General features: G+C 44.4%; 1 protein-coding gene across 1 annotated transcript in view; it reads right to left on the minus strand.

Annotated features, from left to right (window-relative positions):
• myripb (myosin VIIA and Rab interacting protein b) overlaps nt 1-20,175 on the minus strand; it is a 218,732-nt gene extending 198,557 nt beyond the window's left edge. The window contains exon 1 of the mRNA XM_029661502.2: nt 19,682-20,175. The gene's annotated coding sequence lies outside the window, so the exon portion shown is untranslated. The remainder of the gene's footprint in view (nt 1-19,681) is intronic.
• Nucleotides 20,176-23,161: the final 2,986 nt, after the last annotated feature.

The following is a 23,161-nucleotide window of genomic DNA, read 5'->3' on the forward strand; positions in this document are numbered from 1 at the left end:
AGTTATCATATGGTACAAGCGTACGAGTGTGGATGCAGCACATCCCTATTGAGTGAGATGAGAGGGGATGGAGAGAATGGAGATTCATAAGATCTGACAAGACCCTCTCTTCTCCCTCTCACCATTCATCACTTCATTTACTCAGTCTTGCTCAAGCATCATCATCAGAACCTTTTTGACAATTTTTATTTATTTATTTAACTAGGCAAGTCAGTTAAGAACAAATTCTTATTTATAACGACGGCCTAGGAACAGTGGGTTAACTGCCTTGTTCAGGGGCAGAACGATTTTTACCTTGTCAGCTCGGGGATTCGATCAAGCAACCTTTCAGTTACTGGTCCGATGCTCTAACCACTAGGCTACCTGCCGCCCCAAGGCTACCTGCCGCCCCTAGGCTACCTGCCGCCCCTAGGCTACCTGCCGCCCCTATCTAATTGGAAATCTATTTCCAATATCATATTGTATGTTATAAACACATCTCTGGAAGGTGTGTAGAAATCAAATCAATGTTTATTTGTCACGTGCGCCGAATACAACAGGTGTAGTAGACCTTCCAGTGAAAAGCTTTCTTACAGGCTCTAACCAATAGTGCAAAAAAGGTATTAGGTGTAAGTAAAGAAATAAAACAACAATAAAAAGACAGGCTATATATAGTAGTGAGGCTATAAAAGTAGCGAGGCTATATACAGTAGTGAGGCTATAAAAGTAGCTAGGCTATAAAAGTAGCGAGGTTACATACGGACACTGGTTAGTCAGGCTGATTGAGGTAGTATGTACATGTAGATATGGTTAATGTGACTATGCATATATGATGAACAGAGAGTAGCTACTTCAAGGTATTGGAGTGGCCATCACAAAGCCCTGACCTCAATCCTATAGAACATTTGTGGGCAGAACTGAAAAAGCTTGTGCGAACAAGGCCTACAAACATGACTCCAGCTCTGTCAGGAGGAATGGGACAAAATTCACCCAACTTATTGTGGGAAGCTTGTGGAAGGCTATGAGAAACATTTGACCCAAGTTAAACTATTTAAAGGCAATGCTACCAAATACTAATTGAGTGTATGTAAACTTCTGACCCACTGGGAATGTGATGAAAGAAATAAAAGCTGAAATAAATCACTCTCTATTCTTATTCTGACATTTCACATTCTTAAAATAAAGCGGTGATCCTAACAGATCTAAGACAGGGAATTTTTACTAGGATTAAATGTCAGGAATTGTGAGTTTAAATGTATTTGGCTAAGGTATGTAAACTTCTGACTTCAACTAAGTACATTTTAGAAATTCCATTTACTTGTGATACTTAAATATATTTAAAACCAAATACTCAACTCGTATTTTACTCGGCGACTTTCAATTCAAGTAATTTTCTATTAAGATATATTTACTTTTACTCAAATATGACAATTTAGTACTTTTTCCACCAATGCTGCTTGACACCGGTAGTGTGTTCCAGCACCTTAAATGATCTACTACTTGAGTTCCTGCACCTCTTATAGAATATTAGCTTAAAAGTTCCTGCACCAAATACCCAAGATTCAGACTCCTAATTATCCTTACACCTATGAAGACTAGCCACTTCCATAACACTCAAAAGTTGGTTTCTCCTTCAACCGATTGTAGGATAGAACCCCTACACTACTGGGGTGCTAATTATTTCACTAAATCAAGAGAAGGCCAAGTGTTTACTATATAAAAATGCTTTTATTTGTCAAAAATATGTAATGTTTTGTTGTTGAACAAAATAGGTCAAAAGTCCAATGATATAAAATCTCTAATTAAATACAAATAAGTGTACAAGATAACATAATAAAACAAATACAAATCTAAGAGTAATTAAAAAGTGAAATTAAATAACCCAAAATACAATTGCACTGCATTCACAGTGGGAAAGTGTCCTGGCATTTTCTATTGTTTATCCCACTCTGAAGGTTGCAATACCATGCTGTTCTTTCCTTGTATTTCTGCCTGATTGGAACCTGCTTTCTGAACACAAATTCAGAAAGCAGATGCACACGAGTGGCTTCAAGACACCCCGTGGTAAAATGCCTGTGTCCCTCCTGATAAAACAATAATCCTGGTGCTGACAGAGGGAGCAAGGGGAGAATACAGTACAAGGCCATCAATCGTCCTACCCCTTGGCTCTGGACTTCCTCTAGCTGATTGTTCGGTCTCTGACGTACAGTAGGAGAAAAGAACAGCGCTATTTGGTCTATTGTACTACATCTGCCTTGGGGAGGGCCATATAGGTAGGTAGGTAGGTCATATTCTGCATCCCAAATGGCACCCTATTCCCTATATAGTCCACTCCTTTTGACCAGAGCCCAAAATACAATTACTGTATAGACTAGAGGGAAAATGCATCATTACTCACAACCCACAGGGGGAGGCAATTATTCAGTCCTGCTTTTTGTAGTCATGTCAAGGACAGTGGGTGGAGGGCATCAATTACGCCAGTGTGTGTGTTTGAGTGTGTGTGTCAGAGCACATCTGCTCGCCGCGGTGACGCAGAGATTTAGGCTCCGTGGAAGCCACCGTTCACACTGCCCACAAGACCGTTTCCATTGATGATGCATTCCTGAATCCAGCAGCACAGTGGGATGTGTGAGTTACACACAGTTTGCGTCCCAAATGGGTCAAAAGTAGTGCACTATGTAGGGAATAGGGTGCCATCTCAAATAAAATCAAAGTTTATTTGTCACGTGCGCAGAATACAACAGGTGTAGGTAGACCTTACGGTGAAATGCTTACTAACAGGCTCTAACCAATAGTGCAGGGAAAAAGGTGTGTGTAGGTAAGTAAAGAAATAAAACAGTAAAAAGACATTTGAAAATAAGAGTAGCAAGGCTATATACAGACACCGGTTAGTCAGGCTTATTGAGGTAGTATGTACATGTAGGTATTGTTAAGGTGACTATGCATATATGATGAACAGAGTAGCAGTAGTGTTAAAAGAGGGGTTGGCAGGTGGTGGGACACAATGCAGATAGCTCAGTTGGCCAATGTGCGGGAGCACTGGTTGGTCAGGCCATTTAAGTAGTATGTACATGAATGTATAGTTAAAGTGACTATGCATTTAAGATAAACAGAGAGTAGCAGGGGGGCTGTTACCTGTTCAGGAGTCTTATGGCTTGGGGGTAAAAACTGTTGAGAAGCCTTTTTGTCCTAGACTTGGCACTCCGGTACCGCTTGCCATGCGGTAGTAGAGGGAACAGTCTATGACTAGGGTCTTTGACAATTTTTAGGACCTTCCTCTGTCACCGCCTGGTGTAGAGGTCCTGGATGGTAGGCAGCATTGCCCCAGTGATGTACTGGGCCGTACGCACGCGGGACCCATCTACAGATACCAAACTGTGCTGATCTGCTACGGTGCTTGGGGATTGTGTCCACAACGTTTCAATGTCTTATAAAATGGGTCTGGTGTATCGCAATCCTACAAGACATGTGAACTCCCAGACAATAGCTAAATTTACCTCAAAGAGCTAAGAGAAAAGGTTGCTTTTTTTCAGTGAGTCATTACATGCACTAGTGAATGAAAACAACAACATACCAACTCACAACAGGTGTCATGTGACTTATGTCTACTAAAGACAGGGAATCAGACAGTCCCATACAGAAAGCCTACACTCAGAGTGAAGTTTTCCCCAGGTACGAACCCCAGATCCACGTCTACGGGAAATTTCTACCTACTCCCCTAAGGACTGTTAGGTTCTTATTTTTCAGAGTAAATAACTCACAGACACTAGAGAAGCCACGTTTATTCATTCCCCAAAGGTTCTGTACAGCTGAAAACAGACAACTCAACATTTGTCCCACTCAGATATATTTATCCCACTTAAGACACTCCTCCTTCTTACAGTGTATGTATGGCTCCACAGGAAAGAAGGTAACCAGATACTAACCCTGATTACTCCCTTAAGGGGAACTGACCTCACCCCTCACCTCCTACCTCAACCCCTCCACCAATATCCATCTGTCTTAACCTATATCAACACATCACTCTCCTCTCCTCCATCAACACATTCCAAAGCCTTCTTCAGAGAACCATTAACTTTCTCCTTTGATTCTATGATTCTTCTCTATCATTTATTTCATATCTCAATGTTCAAAATGTCGAACCCAACAGTACCAACATTATAGGAGCATATCAAATAGAGTGTCAAATGAAAGCTACTTCTATATTTAGGGAAAATGGAGGCATAGGAAATGGTTGAAAAATGTATCTATCTTAAAAATGAGTTAAGTAATGCTTTGATTTCTGGTCAAACATATGGAAAAGGGGTCTTAGAAAATGTCTAGCAGAAAAAGTCTTTAAAAAAGGTATTAGAAATAAATCTAAATACAATCATGTTGAAGTGAAGACCCCTGCCAACTAATATCAACAGATATTTAGTTTTGGATCGATTATTTGCCTTCTGTAACAAACATTGCCTTGTGCCTTGTAATTACGTTACCAAAAAATGTGTATCTTTAAGATATCTTCACATTTCTCTGCAGCATGAGCAGGGAGGATAATATCTCACCTGTCACATTATTATGAAGCTTATGGTAGTCCCCAGTCACGCGTCACATGGTGTTGGTTTACAAGCATACAATGACGAGAGACCAGAGCCTTGTGAGTCACTTACTGTTGTGCAGCATGCGCCAGGTGATTACAGTATGGAATTCACAACTAAATGTTTGCCAGCTAGATATCTTATAACTATTCAATTAACTGTCTAAAATGTGCTAAATGCTCTAAGTTGTGTATTTGGTTTGCTAATTTAGTAGCTAGTTAGCTATCTAGCTGAGTTGTTAGCTTTTTCCTTAAATCAAGCTTTCGCCTGGTAACAGCAGAGGATCCCCTCCTGGATCAAGAGCCTTGCTGGCTAATATTTGTTTCATGCGTGAGGTAAACTGTGAGTAGTATTTTTGAGTTATTTGTATACTTGTGTAGTTTAGGTCAGAAACTGTACTAAATTTTGGCAATGCGCTTCTTTGCATTCTCATTGGGATTTTACATGTACTTAGTATTAGCATTGCTAACCTTCGGATTACAGAGTATAAGTGGGGTTTGAAGACAGTGCTCCTTGTGTTCAGTGTCGGTATTACCGAATATCCCGGTATGACACAAGGTCGGTATGAAGGTATATATCATTTTTAAATTTATTATTAAATTATTAAAACACAGGATGCATGTTTTTGGAATATTTTTATTCTGTACAGACTTCCTAATTTCCACTCTGTCAATCAGGTTAGTATTGTGGAGCAACTACAATGTTGTTGAGTCATCCTCAGTTTTTTCCTATCACAGCCATTAAACTCTGTAACTGTTTTAAAGTCACCATTGGCCTCATGGTGAAATCCCTGAGAGGTTTCCTTCCTTCAAATGTGTTAAGAAGGATGCCTGTATCTTAGTAGTGACTGTAAGGGGTGCATAACCGGTGGCAGGGAAGTCAGACGCAGGAGAGCAGAACTAAGTAATAGCCAAAGCAGTTTAATAGCAAAACCAACAGCATAAAGAGTAACCAGACATCATACAAAATCCATCACGCACCAGTCAACATGTGCAAAAGCACTTACAATAAACAATCCCACACAAAGACATGGGGGGAACAGAGGGTTAAATACACATCAAGTAATTGAGGGAATTGAAACCAGGTGTGAGGAAAAACAAGACAAAACAGATGGAAAATGAAAAATGGATCGATGATGGCTAGAAGACCGGCGATGCCGACTGAACAAGGAGAGGAGCCGACTTCGGCGGAAGTCGTGACAGTACCCCCCCGCCCCGCCCTGCCCTTGACGCGCAGCTCCAGCAGCGCGCCAACGCCGACCTCGGGGACACCCCGGAAGGCGAGGCGCAGGGCGATCCGGACGGAGACGGTGGAACTCCCGCAGCATTGAAGGGTCCAACACGTTCTCCACCGGAACCCAGCACCTCTCCTTCGAACCGTACCCCTCCCACTCCACGAGGTACTGAAGGCCTCTCTCCCGACGCCTCGAATCCAGTATGGAGCGAACTGAGTATGCCGGGGCACCCTCGATGGCCAGAGGGGGCGGAGGAACCTCCCGCACCTCAGAATCCTGGAACGGGCCAACCACCACCGGCCTGAGGAGAGACACATGGAACGAGGGGTTAATATGGTAATCAGGGGGAAGCTGTAACCTATAACAAACTTTGTTCACTCTCCTCAGGACTTTAAATGGCCCCACAAACTGCAGACCCAGCTTCCGGGCAGGGCAGGCGGAGGGGCAGGTTCTGGGTAGAGAGCCAGACCCGGTCCCCCGGTGCGAACACCGAGGCCTCATTGCGGTGACGGTCTGCGCTGGCTTTCTGGCGCAGCACGGCCCGCTGGAGGTGAACATGGGCGGCGTCCCATGTCTCCTCCACACGCCTGAACCAGTCGTCCGCCGCAGGAGCCTCAGCATCAGAGTCAGACCAAGGCGCCAGAACCGGCTGGTACCCCAGTACGCACTGGAAGGGGGAGAGGTTAGTGGAGGAGTGGCGGAGCGAGTTCTGAGCCATCTCGGCCCAGGGCATGAACGCTGCCCATTCCCCACACCGATCCTGTCAATACGATAGCAGAAACCTGCCCACATTCTGGTTCACTCACTCCACCTGCCCATTACTCTCGGGATGAAACCAAGAGGTAAGGCCGATCGAGACCCCCAGACAATCCATGAACGCCTTCCAGACCTTCGAAGTGAACTGGGGACCTCGATCAGACACTATATCCTCAGGCACCCTGTAGTTCCGGAAGAAGTGCGTAAACAAGGCCTCCGCAATCTGTAGGGCCATAGGGAGACCGGGCAGAGGGAGGGGACTGCAGGACTTAGAGAACCGACCAGGATGGTGTTACTCTGTGGGGGGGGACCAAGGCCGCTGTGGAACGGGTAAGGGGTGTAGCGTCCCTCTGGGCAGGTTCCTAGGAGCCTTGCACTGGGCGCACACCGAGCAGGCGGAAACATAAACCCTCACGTCCTTGGCCAAGGTAGGCCACCAGTACTTCCCAACCATACAGTGCACCGTCCGACCAATCCCAGGATGACCAGAGGAGGGTGAGATGTGGGCCCAATAGATCAACCGGTCACGGACAGCAGACGGAACGTACAGACGCCCATCGGGGCACTGGAGGGGAGTGGGCTCTGCACGTAACGCCTGCTCAATGTCCGTGTCCAGCTCCCACACTACCTGGCACCACCAGGCAGGAGGCCAGGAGTGGGATCCATGGGCCGCTCCTCTGTGTCATACAGTCGGGGACAGTGCGTCTGCCTTCACGTTTTGGAAACCTGGTGTGAAGGGGGAAAAAAACAGGTGAAAAACATGCCCCACCTTGCCTGGCGAGAGTTCAGTCTCCTAGCTGCCCGGATGTACTCCAGATTGCAGTGGTCAGTCCAGATGAGAAAATGGTATTTAACCCCCTCAAGCCAATATCTCCACGCCATCAGAGCCTTGACGACAGCCAACAGCTCCCGGTCCCCCGCTTCTAAGTTTCACTCCACCGGGCTGAGCTTCGGTGGCGTACCCGACCACTGAGAGAGCACGCGTCGACCTCCACTGTGAACGCAAAAGAGGGATCCGGATGGTCCAGCATGGGAGCCGAGGTAAACAGAGCCCTCAGGTGACCAAAAGCCCTGTCCGCCTCAGCTGACCACTGCTGACCACTGCAAAAGTACCGGGCCCCCCCTTCAGCAATGAGGTAATGGGAGCCGCTACCTCACCAAAACCCCGGATAAACCTCCAGTAGTACTTGGCAAACCATAGGAACCGCTGGACTTACTTTACTATGGTGGGAGTCGGCCAATTACGCACGGCTGAGATGCGGTCACTCCATCTCCACCTGAGGTGGAAATGCGGTACCCTAGGAAGGAGACGGACTGTTGGAAGAACAGGCATTTCTCAGCCTTGGTGTACAGGTCATGCTCCAACAGTCGACCTAGCACCTTGCGCACCAGGGACACATGCTCGGGGCGTGTAGGGGGAGTATATTAGAATGTCATCAATATACACCATTACACCCATTACACCCTGCCCGTGCACGTCCCTGAAAATCTTGTCTACAAAGGCTTGGAAAACTGATGGAGCATGACGAGGTACTCATAATGCCCTGAGGTCGTACTGAATGCCGTCTTCCACTCGTCTCCCTCCCGGATACGCACCAGATTGTAAGCACTCCTGAGATCAAGTTTGGTGAAGAAGCGTGCTCCGTGCATTGACTCAATTGCCGTGGCGATAAAAGGTAGCGAGTAACTGTACTCGATAGTCAATACATGGGCGCAGACCTCCATCCTTCTTCACAAAAAAATAAACTCGGGTGAAGTGGAGGACCGAATGTACCCCTGACGCAGGGATTCGGAGACATATGTTTCCATAGCCACCGTCGCCGCCTGTGACAGGGGATACATGTGACTCCTGGGAAGTTCGGCGTCTACCAGGAGATTTATCGCAAAATCCCTCCATCGATGGGGTGGTAATTGAGTCGCCTTCTTTTTGGAGAAGGCGAGAGCCAAATCGGAATATTTGGGGGGAATGCGCACGGTGGAGACCTGGTCTGGACTTTCCACCGTAGAAGCACCAACGGAAACCCCTAAACACCTCGCTGAGCACTCTCGCGACCACTCTGTGAGAGCCCTCCGTTGCCATGAAACAGTGGGGTCATGACAAGCTAACCAGGGTAGGCCTAGCACCATGGGAAACGCAGGAGAGTCAATGAGAAAGAGACCGATTCTCTCCGTGTGACCCCCTGCGTCACCATGCCCAGAGGAGTGGTGGCCTCCCTAGTCAACCCTGACCCTAATGGTCGACTATCTCAAGGCGTGAACTGGGAAGGGCATATCCACAGGAACGATAGGGATCCGTAAACTATGGGGATAGAACCAACAGACCCCGATCTGGAAGTCCGCGGGTAGCCAGCAGGTTATCTAGCCGAATGAACAGGTCCACCAGCTGGTCGAATGTGAGGGTGGTGTCCCTGCAAGCTAACTCTCAATGGACTTCCTCGCACAAACCACAGCGATAGTGGTCGAACAGGGCCCTGTCGTTCCATCCCACACCGACGGCCAGGGTCCGAAAGTCCAAAGCGAACTCCTGTGCGCTTCTTGTCCCCTGCCGCAGGTGGAAAAGACATTAACCCGCCACTCTACCCTCGGGTGGGTGGTCGAAGACTGCCCGGAAACATTTACATTTACGTCATTTAGCAGACGCTCTTATCCAGAGCGACTTACAAATTGGTGCGTTCACCTTAAGACATCCAGTGGAACAGCCACTTTACAATAGTGCATCTAAATCTTTTAAGGGGGGTGAGAAGGATTACTTTATCCTATCCTAGGTATTCCTGAAAGAGGTGGGGTTTCAGGTGTCTCCGGAAGGTGGTGATTGACTCCGCTGTCCTGGCGTCGTGAGGGAGTTTGTTCCACCATTGGGGGCCAGAGCAGCGAACAGTTTTGACTGGGCTGCGCGGGAACTGTACTTCCTCAGTGGTAGGGAGGCGAGCAGGCCAGAGGTGGATGAACGCAGAGCCCTTGTTTGGGTGTAGGGCCTGATCAGAGCCTGGAGGTACTGAGGTGCCGTTCCCCTCACAGCTCCGTAGGCAAGCACCATGGTCTTGTAGCGGATGCGAGCTTCAACTGGAAGCCAGTGGAGAGAGCGGAGGAGCGGGGTGACGTGAGAGAACTTGGGAAGGTTGAACACCAGACGGGCTGCGGCGTTCTGGATGAGTTGTAGGGGTTTAATGGCACAGGCAGGGAGCCCAGCCAACAGCGAGTTGCAGTAATCCAGACGGGAGATGACAAGTGCCTGGATTAGGACCTGCGCCGCTTCCTGTGTGAGGCAGGGTCGTACTCTGCGGATGTTGTAGAGCATGAACCTACAAGAACGGGCCACCGCCTTGATGTTAGTTGAGAACGACAGGGTGTTGTCCAGGATCACGCCAAGGTTCTTAGCGCTCTGGGAGGAGGACACAATGGAGTTGTCAACCGTGATGGCGAGATCATGGAACGGGCAGTCCTTCCCGGGAGGAAGAGCAGCTCCGTCTTGCCGAGGTTCAGCTTGAGGTGGTGATCCGTCATCCACACTGATATGTCTGCCAGACATGCAGAGATGCGATTCGCCACCTGGTCATCAGAAGGGGAAAGGAGAAGATTAATTGTGTATCGTCTGCATAGCAATGATAGGAGAGACCATGTGAGGTTATGACAGAGCCAAGTGACTTGGTGTATAGCGAGAATAGGAGAGGGCCTAGAACAGAGCCCTGGGGGACGCCAGTGGTGAGAGCGCGTGGTGAGGAGACAGATTCTCGCCACGCCACCTGGTAGGAGCGACCTGTCAGGTAGGACGCAATCCAAGCGTGGGCCGCGCCGGAGATGCCCAACTCGGAGAGGGTGGAGAGGAGGATCTGATGGTTCACAGTATCGAAGGCAGCCGATAGGTCTAGAAGGATGAGAGCAGAGGAGAGAGAGTTAGCTTTAGCAGTGCGGAGGGCCTCCGTGATACAGAGAAGAGCAGTCTCAGTTGAATGACTAGTCTTGAAACCTGACTGATTTGGATCAAGAAGGTCATTCTGAGAGAGATAGCGGAGAGCTGGCCAAGGACGGCACGTTCAAGAGTTTTGGAGAGAAAAGAAAGAAGGGATACTGGTCTGTAGTTGTTGACATCGGAGGGATCGAGTGTAGGTTTTTTTCAGAAGGGTGCAACTCTCGCTCTCTTGAAGACAGAAGGGACGTAGCCAGCGGTCAGGGATGAGTTGATGAGCGAGGTGAGGTAAGGGAGAAGGTCTCCGGAAATGGTCTGGAGAAGAGAGGAGGGAATAGGGTCAAGCGGGCAGGTTGTTGGGCGGCCGGCCGTCACAAGACGCGAGATTTCATCTGGAGAGAGAGGGGAGAAAGAGGTCAGAGCACAGGGTAGGGCAGTGTGAGCAGAACCAGCGGTGTCGTTTGACTTAGCAAACGAGGATCGGATGTCGTCGACCTTCTTTTCAAAATGGTTGACGAAGTCATCTGCAGAGAGGGAGGAGGGGGAGGGGGAGGAGGATTCAGGAGGGAGGAGAAGGTGGCAAAGAGCTTCCTAGGGTTAGAGGCAGATGCTTGGACTTTAGAGTGGTAGAAAGTGGCTTTAGCAGCAGAGACAGAAGAGGAAAATGTAGAGAGGAGGGAGTGAAAGGATGCCAGGTCCGCAGGGAGGCGAGTTTTCCTCCATTTCCGCTCGGCTGCCCGGAGCCCTGTTCTGTGAGCTCGCAATGAGTCGTCGAGCCACGGAGCAGGAGGGGAGGACCGAGCCGGCCTGGAGGATAGGGGACATAGAGAATCAAGGGATGCAGAAAGGGAGGAGAGGAGGGTTGAGGAGGCAGAATCAGGAGATAGGTTGGAGAAGGTTTGAGCAGAGGGAAGAGATGATAGGATGGAAGAGGAGAGAGTAGCGGGGGAGAGAGAGCGAAGATTGGGACGGCGTGATACCATCAACAACGGGTGAACTCCTCAAAGTGGCCCACTCCACTCCTTCCACCCACACGGCGTTGGCCCACTCCAGGGCTTTCCCCGAGAGGCATGAGACGAGGGCGGACACCCTTTCACGGCCTGAAGGAGCCAGGTGGACGGTTGCCAACATGTGCTCAAACTGCAGCAGGAAACCCTGGCAGCGGGTAGCCGTCCCGTCATACCCGGGGAGGGCGAGGCGAATCCCACTGGAACCGGGTGCAGGGGTAGCGAGTAGTGGAGGCCCCTGTTGTGCTGGTGGAGGTACTGAAGGCACTCTCGGTCTCTCCCAGCGGTCCATAGCTTGGACGACGCGGTCCATGGTGGCGCCGAGATGGTGGAGCATTGCTGTATGTTCCTGGACAAGCTCCTCGACCCCCATACCAGGGGCACCTGCTCCTGCTGACTCCATATTCGAGTGTGGGATTCTGTAAGGGGTGCGTAACCGGTGGCAGGGAAGTCAGATGCAGGAGAGCAGAACTAAGTAATAGCCAAAGCAGTTTAATAGCAAAACCAACGGCATAAAGAGTAACAAGACATGGGTACAAAACCCGTTGCGCACCTGTCAACATGTGCACAAGCACTTAAAATAAACAACCCCACACATGGGGGGGACAGATGGTTAAATATTTGAGTGAATTGAAAACAGGTGTGAGGAAAAACAAAACAAAACACATGGAAAATGGATCGATGATGGCCAGAAGACCGGTGACGCGGTCGGAGAGGATCGGACTTCGGCGGAAGTCGTGACAGTGACTGGGTGTATTGATACACCATCCAAAGTGTAATTAATAACTTCCTCATGCTCAAAGGGGAATTCAATGTCGGCTTTTTTTCATTTTTACAAATCTACCAATAGGTGCCATTCTTTGAGACATTGGAAAACCTCCCTGGTCTTTGAGGTTGAATCTGTGTTTGAAATTCACTGCTTGACTGAGGGACCTTACAGATAATTGTAGGTGTGGTGTACAGAGATGAAAAAAATCATGTTAAACACCGTTATTGCACACAGAGGGAGTCCATTTAGGCTTGCCATAACAAAGGTGTTGAATACATTTCAGATTCTTCATTTTTCATTCATTTGTAAATATTTTGAAATAATAATTACACTTTGACATTATGGGGTACTGTGAGTAGGCCAGTGACAAAAATAATACTTATGTAAATGAGATATTTCTGTATTTAATTTTCAATAAATTAGCAAAAATGTCTAAAAGTAGGTTTTCACTTTGTTATTATACGTTGTTTTGTGTAGATAAGTGAGAAAAACAAAACAATTGAATACATTTTTAATTCAGGCTGTAACACAACAAAATGTGGGGGGGGGGAAAATCAAGGGGTATGAATACTTGCTGAAACCAATGTCTACGCTGCGAATTAAGATTCAAAGATGCCTGCAGAGAGAATGTATATGTTTCACAAGTTTGGACATCACAGTACAGAACAGCACAGTAGAGTTAAATACAATTCAATCATTTTAAATCCCGGATGTAAACCAACAAAATGTTTAAAAAGTCAAGGAGTGTGAATACTTTCTGAAAGCAATGTATTTAACAAAACTGAGGAGATTTGACTGTAATTCTGTTAACAATCTTTGCATCTACACAGTTCTTCCATTATTTGTTTTTGTGAAATGATCTGCGTAAATAGTTCAAAGTAGTCCTTGGGCATAGAGTTCTATGGTTTTGTCACGTTTGTTGTATGGAGGAGACCAAGGCGCAACGTGATATGCATAAATTCTTATTTAATTAAGAAAGAACACTGAAATAACTAACAAAATAACCAAACAAACTGTGAAGCTAAATTATGAGAAGTGCAGACAGGCAACTAAACATAGAATAAGATCCCACAAATACCCTATGGAAAAATGGCTACCTAAATATGGTCCCCAATCAGAGACAACGATAGACAGCTGCCTCTGATTGGGAACCAATTCAGGCCACCATAGACCTACATATACCTAGACTTACAAAAAACCCTAGATATAAAAAATAACCTAGACAATACAAAAACTAACATACCCACCCTAGTCACACCCTGACCTGACCAAAATAATAAAGAAAACTAAGGAAACTAAGGTCAGGGCATGACAGGTTTTTATAAACTTTGAAATAAAATGGTTTTGGTTTCACGTAAAGAACCAGTCAAAAGATTGGACACATCTACTCATTCATGGGTTTTTAAAAACATTTTTAGTTGAATAATTGTGAAGACATCAAAACGATGAAATCATGTAGTAAAAAAACAAAAGTGTTAAACAAATCAAAATATATTTCAGATTTTAGATTCTTCAAAGTAGCCACCCTTTGCTTTGATGACAGCTTTTCACGCTCTTGGCAATCTCAACTAGCTTCCCCTGGAATGCTTTTCCAACAGTCTTGAAGGAGTTCCCACATATGCTGAGCACTTTTTGGCTTCTTTTGCTTCACTCTGCTGTCCAACTCATCCCAAACCATCTCAAAAGGTTGGATGATTGTGGAGGCCAGCTCAACTGATGCAGCAGTCCATCACTCTACTTCTTGGTCAAATAGCCCTTACACAGTCTGGAAGTGTGTTTCAGGTCATTGTCCTGTTGAAAAACAAATGCTAGTCCTACTAAGCGCAAACCAGATGGGATGGCATATCACTGCAGAATGCTGTGGTAGCCATGCTGGTTAAGTGTGCCTTGAATTCTAAATAAATCACAGACAGTTTCAACGCAAAGCACCCCCACACCTCCATGCTTCACGGTGGGTACCACACATGCGGAGATCATCTGTTCACCCATTCCGCGTCTCACAAAGACACAGCGCTTGGAACCAAAAATCTCACATTTGGACTCATCAGACCAAAGGACAGATTTCCATTGGTTAAATGTCCATTGCTTTTGTTTCTTGGCACAGCAATTCGACCATGAAGGACTGATTCATGCAGTCTGCTCTGAACAGTTTATGTTGAGATGTCTGTTACTTGAACTCTGTAAAGCATTTATTTGGGCTAAGATTTCTGAGGCTGGTAACTAATGAACTTATCCTCTACAGCAGAGGTAACTCTGGGTCTTCCTTTCCTGTGGCGGTCCTCATGAGAGCCAGTTTCATCATTGCGCTTGATAGTTCTTGCGACTGCACTTGAAGAAACTTTCAAAGTTATTAATATTTGATGTATTGACTGACCTTCATGTCTTAAAGTAATGATGGACTATTGTTTCTCTTTTCTTATTTGAGCCATTCTTGCCATAATATGGACTTGGTATTTTACCAAATAGGGCTATCTTCTGTATACCACCCCTACCTTGTCAACACTACTGATTGGCTCAAACAGATTAAGAAGGAAAGAAATACCACAAATTAACAAGGTACACCTGTTAATTGAAATGGATTCCAGGTGACAACCTCGTGAAGTTGGTTGAGAGAATGTCAAGAGTGTGCAAAGCTGTCATCAAGGCAAAGGGTGGCTAATTTTGAAGAATCTCAAATATATTTAGATTTTTTTATCACTTTTTTGGTTACTGCATTATTCCATGTGTTATTTCATAGTTTCTATGTCTTCACTATTATTCTATAATGTAGAAAATAGTGAAAATCAAGAAAAACCCTGGAATGATTCCTTTACTGTGGAATTGCCCTAGTTTTACATCACCAATACATGGATAGCATAACCCGAACTAATGAGTCATCACAGACACCATCAATCCCACAATGCAACTCCTCATTGGGGGTTCACGTTTTTCCCCTTGACATGGTAAAAAAAACTCAAGCATAGATTGCTAACTTTTGTAATTGGCACACAGAAACTAGAGCCCATGAGAACTTGGTCTAATAGAATTGCACCGATTGGCCTACAGGGGGCACTGTTATAAGCATTCTCAAATATCCACCGCCCCGTTTGACAGAGACTTGAAACTTTGTATTGTAACGGTTTTGACTTGAGGCTATTGTTTATAGGGGTGCCAGGTAGGTTGTGTCTACCAGAGAAAATATTGGTTTCTCCTTTTGGTTTGGGAGGGAATGAGTCCCATCTGGTCCGTCAAGTCTACACCAATACAAAGGACATATGTAAATGTCAGGATAGAAATACACTTTTCATAAACCCTTAAAACATTGGAAATAACTTCAAAAACAACTGTATTCTTTTGCATGGGTTGTATTACCAACATAAATGATCACACACACATAATAATAACAACAATGAGTTCTGGTTCTTCCAGAAAAGTCCTGTACCTTGGGCCTAAAAAAAAAAAAAAGAGTCCAGCCCGGTAAAGAAGTTTAGGGAACTCAAGTGACCTTACTCACGCAACGTTTGTCCGTTCATACAAGTGTAGTGTAAACCCAGTATCAATCATACAATCAAAATAACAATTATTTTTCCACACAACTATAAAGCGTATCAAATCCTAATACGTCCTCACTTACAACTAACTACATAAACCATCACTGAATACATCACACCAAAACAAATGAAACAGCGAATACAAAAAGGTTGTGGTCAGTCAGACAATCCAATCTGCCAGCAGATCTCCAGCGGAGAAAAGCCACAAAGAACAACAGACTCCAACGGAAGCAAAGAGTGCATGCGATCCTGGGTAAACTTGCCATTAGGCTACAAAAGCACACTTTTAAATGCAACAAAACAAACGGAAGAGAGAAGCTTCAGAACTGAGGGTTGAACACATCCTCATTCACGTTTCCATCACAACCCCACTTTTGCGCATCTGATGCTGGCTATTTAATTGGGAATTAAAGGGGAAGCGCCCTATTGGAAGGTGAAGCGCCCTATTGGAAGGAGAAGCACAGACGGTTCAGACAAATTCAGGGCCGTCACAGTATGTACATGTCTTTACTCATGCTAAACAAATGTGACTTCTTTTTTGAAAACCTTTCCCAATAACACATTCCGTATGTAGGCCCTTGGTATATCTCTAAATTTAGTTTGAGAAAGGACAAGGGATTGGTTTAGAGATGACTGAGAAATGTGTAAGTCAGGTAAGTTTTGATCAAATCAAATCTGATTTTATGTGTCCATTTAAACCCTTTGAAAAACCACTTCACAATGGCCTATGAACTTGAAACGGTTAGGGTATCAAAGACATTACCACGGTGAACCATGTTAACTTTGGCATTGATATCTTAAAAAAGAAGGCCAATATTAACGATTCACTTTTTGGACTATGTAACGCTAACATAATCATAACAAATCTGACTAAAGTTAGATTCACTCTAAACTTGGTTTTTGGACTAATCACAATAATAATCATAGATGTATTTTATATAGCGCTTGTCATTACAAAGAGAATCTCAAAGACGCTGTAAAAAAAATGAATGTAGAGATTTGGCAGGTCTTGGATGATGGGATTCCACAGCTTCAGATGATAAGGTGTTGTTCAGCCAGTCAGACAAATCAACAATCTGATTTGACATGTCCATTTAAACCACTGTAAATCCACTCCACAGTAGCCTATCAACTTGAAACTTGTCATCATGGACATCACTGAGATTAACCACATTGAATTTGGTATTGATATATAAAAAAAGGAAACCATTCACAACTCATTATTTGCATATGTAACGCTTAATGCTCAAAATCATCATCTCCTCCTTTAGACTCATGATTGCACAAAGGAAGACAGTTCCTACATGATAGGCTTGCTTTGTTATCCAACTGATCTGGTGTCCTTTCGGTCATCCTGTGAACCCCGTTCATTGCTGCTCGCAGCTATATTTATCTAATGTTTCAATTGATGCTTTCTCTTTAAGTAAACAAACAATGTTAGTTGTTGTTCAGCTTTGACTTCCCTGGCCTTTGTGTGACTAAACGAGAGACAATAATAACACCATGTGTATTGAGAGCATATGTATTGAATAGATACAGTATGTAACAGCAACATACAGGCCAGGATTGTGGATACCGGATGGAACTGGGTCAGACTGAAGAACATCTCAGCTGAGGATGTCCAAGGTTAGGAGGGTATGCTATTCTTCAGAGACAGAAACCCACACACTCAAATGGAAATTCACACATACATCGACACGGGTACATCCATCCACCCACCCACCCACACACGATATTGTGCACAGACCTACTAACACATTGTGACATGAAACCACACACTGACAACCTTATTGTATGTTGGCTAGGCTGTCTGTTATATACAGTAATGGTGTCAATGCAACCCAGCTAGGGCTCCACAGCAGATGAATGCATAACAAGCAGGCCTGTGAGCTCAAAGGGCAGGGGCAGCCAAGCACTAAATTAACTGCTTGTTTTAGCCTCTCGGAGGCTAGCTTAAGGATCAGTGCTTACCCTCAACCAGAAGGGAGAGGACAGCTCTCACTATCTGCATCCGTAATGACACCCTTATTGTAAATAGTGCACTACTTTAGACAAGGGCCCAAAGGGCTCTGGTCAAAATAAGTGCAATATGGAGGGTATATGCTGCCATTTGTTACGCATCCACTGAGTGAGAAGGACATTTGAATTCTAAGAGGTATCTTATGAATAAAATGAAAGGACTTAGCCACTTGAAGTTTATCCATTGGCCTATGATGTGTGACCAATAGCAAGGCTCTGTGCTTTCAGGGTTAATGTTGGAGATAGAGGAACAACTGAATACATAGATGGCACCCTATTCCCTATATAGTGCACTACTTTTCACCAGAGCCAAGCACTATGGGAATTAGGGTGCCATTTCGGCCCTATTCCGGGCCCTGTACGTGGGAACTCAGGTTTCAGGTTGGGAAGAACACCTGATCATTTGTCACTGTCTTACATCGTATCACACCCTGCACATTCCTCCCAATTACCACCCTCTATAGTAGGCGGCAAGGTGAGAATAAGCTGCATTGTATTCGCGACCTGCAGTATCCAACGGTTTCTGTGAATAAACTACTGTGTAACTGTGCTGATGACATCACTTGACAAAAAAAAAAACAACACCTTTCACCAAATACATATGAATTAAAAAAGGAGACAGGATCCTAGAATGTTAACATCAACATAACACACCATACAGATGTATACTAGCCTATAATAAACATTGATAGCCTATCAGATGTACACAATGTGGCATATTGATGTTAATTATTGTGAGTAGCCAATTGTTAACCTAGAGTAGGATATTGTTGAATTTAAAGACAACGTTTTGCCAATCAAAGATAAACATAGACAGGTGCAGTAGTATATATAATAAGGCCTGCTTTTTTTTATGTGTCCATAAGATAATAACACTTCGCATTTTGCAGTCTGTATTGTCATACATTTTCACACATCACCTTGCTAACCAACAGGTGAGAACAATGGCATCACTAAGTCTAGGCATCACAGTGTCTGCAGCCAACACTCAGTATGCATGCTTGCTTTGCTTATATTAAGGCTCCAAATACAAAGTATACATCATGGGATATAATATTACATTAGTAAATATAAAACTCCCAACAGTCCCCCAGTCCAGACACTGAAGGTATGACTGCAAGCCGTCACTTTTTGGCAGCCTGACACACATCACATTTCTCCCGCTGATCTAAATCCCCCCCCAATCCGCTCTCGTGACTCACTCTCACCCATATTCATTCATTGCCATGGTTTTGACCAAGGCCACCCCCCCTTGCACCGTCAGAGGCATCCAAACACTTGTTCACAATTACCTATATTAGCCTGTATATTACCGCTGCATCATGCATCCTGAAATTGACCATGTTGTGCCTGATATGTCGCATTTACACCGATTGCCAGGTCTCTGTATGCATTTTGCATGAATGTGATTATATTTCTATGACTTACAACTACATTGACGTTTAAATCAGGGTGTAATCTACGAAATCCTTTTTTCTCAGATCGAACCTCGTGAATTCAATTGCTGCAGTGCAGCTATTCATCCATTGAAACACATTATCAATGTCATGCATGAACATCAGTGATCAACATGCATAACAGGTGGCGTTGATAAACGAATGTGGTGAGGGGATTTCGGTTCCCGCTATGTTGTGTCACCTTTATCAGAAAACAGGCTAATGAATAAAAAAAAATAGGTCATATCTGTCCACATGGATAGGCTATAACGAGGTAAACAAACGTATAGAAAGGCCTATCATGCAAGGTAGCCTCTGTCTACCTATTTCTCAACAAGGACAAAGTTTATTTCAATCTTGAATCTGGGCATTCTTAATTTTGGTCAATGCTACTTGCGATCATATGGCAAAGGTAGACTATAATAACTCAAAAGGAGAAGTTGAATTGATAATCGATCACTTACACGAGATCAATGGGCGCCGGATGACCGCCAGCTACAGACTCCAAACAGAGCGCTCTCCCAGACACACAACGTGGGAGGATGCGTTCAGATACGTGTACAAGGGGTAAACTTCCTCCAGATATGTCTCTCAGATACTTTGACTGCCTTGCCTTCGGGTTATTTTCCCTACGCAGCGGTTGCAGCAGGGACCGTAGAAGAGTCACGAGGTTTGGATTAGAGTGAGAGGGCGCAGACCCGCTGAGGTGAGACTTTACGTATAGTTGTTCTCCTTGTGTTGATGATTCTCCTGCCAATTTCAAAAAAAATATCTGGGTAGCATAAAACTGGAAAGATAACCAGGCGCACCTTGTTCTCGGTGTCTCTGTCATGCAACGCGGTGAGATCCAGCTGCTGATTCCATCCTCTTGTCAGCACCTGGGCATGCTGTGAGATAGCCAATCAGAGAGCCTCAAGCCGACACCGGTACTCGAGGAGGCAGCGCGAGCCCTGCTACAGCAGAATTAACTCGCGCGGGGCGTTCATTCATAACGCTACTGGCACTCTGTTGAGATGTGCGTGCAGATACAAAGGCATGGTAAACTAATTAGACATGCAGTATCTCTCTGTCTCTCTTGGTGCCCGCTGGATCAAAGAACTCAATTAACACGAAATGAATATACAATTCTGCTGTGTAGGCTGGATGGTGAGCTGATAACGTTCATTGGACTTTGCTTAAGAAATCAGGGGGCGCAGTGCATATTCTCCATTCAAATTCAAATTAAGCCTGTTCTTTAAAGACTCTCTTTCTTTCTAGTTTACCATTCTGCCATGCATGCAACCCCGAACAAACTGATGAGTAGGCTATAGAAAATGAGAAACTTTCATGTTATGCAAATGTGGGTAGATGTAATTTAGAAGTTCAACAACTCAAGTCTGTTCAAGCCAATCCCCAATGATAAATAACTGAGTCTTTACCAACCAAAACCTCATAAATCCGGATAAACATGAACATTCTACTATTTGGCCTCATCAAGTGGGGAGCAGAGTTAGTGTGTCAACATAGATTTTTCCCTCTGCTCTGAAAACATCACCATCTCAGCATAATCAATCGTTGTTCCTGCTGAATCAGGGCTTGGCACATAAACCCTCAGCAATGGATTGCGAAGCAGGGTGGGGGGTGAGCAGTGGCTGGGGTGGTGTGCAGAGATCTGGACAGAAGCCACAAAGGAGCCTAAGGAGAAGGTGGAGGCTTTGTCTCTTTATCAACGCTTGATCTGCTAGGAAAGTGCTGAGGAGAGAGCAATGTAGTGGAGAAAAAGAAGAAGACAGCAAAGCACTTTTGATTTCAGCAAAGAGAACAGCATGAATAAGATCCAGCCCATTTCCTCCTCCACTCTCTGACACTCACAACAGACAGACAGCTATGGTACCTTACACAGATTAGATGTCCCTGTGGGGACCTCTGGGGCTTTTTCGTCACTCTCTGTGTTCAAACTAGTATTACAGACTTTCAACACAAATGAAGAGTACTACGCACAATCAAATAGGTTAACGCTGACAAAAAATACTGTGCTGTGAATGGAAGGCGATCCCGGACCTCCAAATGAAGGAAGTGGAGTGACAGAACTTTCTATTTCATCCCAGATATACTGTGGGTTCCTGTCTATACCTGTATGCTTATGTTCCCTCTAAACCGTTAAAACACCAAACCAAGGGTGCAGATTACTTCATCTTATTTATGAATACAAATATTTTCCTATGTTTAAACAACATGTAAATGCAATATATCATGATGTCCGCACGCAATTTAAAAGTAATAACTGTCTAAAAATATACCGTTCACATTCATGTTTTGCTTTGGATCTCTTCTTCATATCAAATTGAACAGAAGAACTCACAATTAAATCACTAGCATTGTAGAAGTCCTTCATGTAGGCCTGAACCCCTATGACTCATCAGGACTAGTCATTGTGAAGATCTTTAAAGGATCCACAATTAATGTGTCCTAAAAATCACTTGTCTGGGACAGAGCGTCTTTATTACAGCCACTTTATTACATTCTCAGAAATACTTCATATTAGCTTCCAGTGAGTGTATGAAAAAAAAAATTGCAGCTAATGAAGCGAACGGGAAGAGATAAGAAAGTTCATTAAAAACTTCTATTGAATACCATCTACTTTATTTCCTTTGAGGACCAACTACAGTCGTTATCATGACATTAGCATTTGAATAATGAACACTAGATTGTCACCATCAACATTCTGTCGTTACAATGGTTGTTAGGCCGTGATATACAAATCCAAATGGATTAATTGACATGGAGAACCTTTCACAGTGTACGGATACAAATCTGTTCATTACATTACTAAACAGACTAAAATCCTGTTCAGGGGGTTTACTGGTACATCAAGGTGCCTCATGCTAGAGCAGGGATTGTCAACTGGTGGCCCGCGGGGCCAAATATGTCCCACGGCTGAATTTATTTTGCCCCTCAAAGTTGAGACGCAAAATTATTTTAATTTAGGAAATCTATTCCCAAGTGTTTCCACTCATGAATAGAGCAACTAGCTCTCTGTCTCAATTCAGAATAAGACATTCATCCATGTTTCCCAAATGTTACATTTTGAAGTTGAGTGTTTAATGTCAAGTTTATACATTAACTCAGTGTTTTTAAGGTTAGGGATGAGTTTAGGCATTAACTAAAATATTTTAAGGATTAAGGTTTGTGATAGACTTCAAATTAAACCTTTAAATCGCTGGATTTGAACTTGCAACCTTTGGAATCAGAGGCAGGGTAAAGTTTAGGCATTAACTCTGAAATCTCTATTTTAAATATATTTTTAAAAGATGTGTATATAGACACTACCGTTCAAAGGTTTGGGGTCATTTAGTCAACAGGACAATGACCCCTACACACCTCCAGGCTGTGTAAGGGCTATTTGACCAGCAAGGAGAGTGCTGCATCAGATGACCTGACCTCCACAATCACCTAACCTCAACCCAATTGAGATGGTTTGTGATGAGTTGGACCATAGAGTGAAGGAAAAGCAGCCAACAAGTGCTCAGCATATGTGGGAACTCCTTCAAGACTGTTGGAAAAGCATTCCAGGTGAAGCTGGTTGATAGAATGTCAAGAGTGTGCAAAGCTGTCATCAAAGCAAAGGGTGGCTACTTTGAAGAATCTTAATAGAATCTATTTGTTAAACACTTTTTTTGGTTGCTGCATGATTCCATATGTGTTATTTCCTAGTTTTGATATCTTCACTAGTATTCTACAATGTATAAAAACCCTTGAATGAGTAGGTGTGTCCAAACTTTTGACTGGAAATGTATGTACGGTAAGGGTTAAGGTTTGGGATAGGCTTAAAACAAAAATGAAATAAAGAGACATACAGAATGTGATCGTGGACCAATGTAATCAAGGTTTGAAATGTTTATGTTTTTGTCAAATACAATATCTGTTAAGGCTTCTTGGATCAAATTATCTATCCACTCAAGAAA

Source organism: Oncorhynchus nerka, linkage group LG6 (assembly GCF_034236695.1).
Source record: "Oncorhynchus nerka isolate Pitt River linkage group LG6, Oner_Uvic_2.0, whole genome shotgun sequence".
In the NCBI taxonomy this organism is placed as follows: domain Eukaryota; kingdom Metazoa; phylum Chordata; class Actinopteri; order Salmoniformes; family Salmonidae; genus Oncorhynchus; species Oncorhynchus nerka.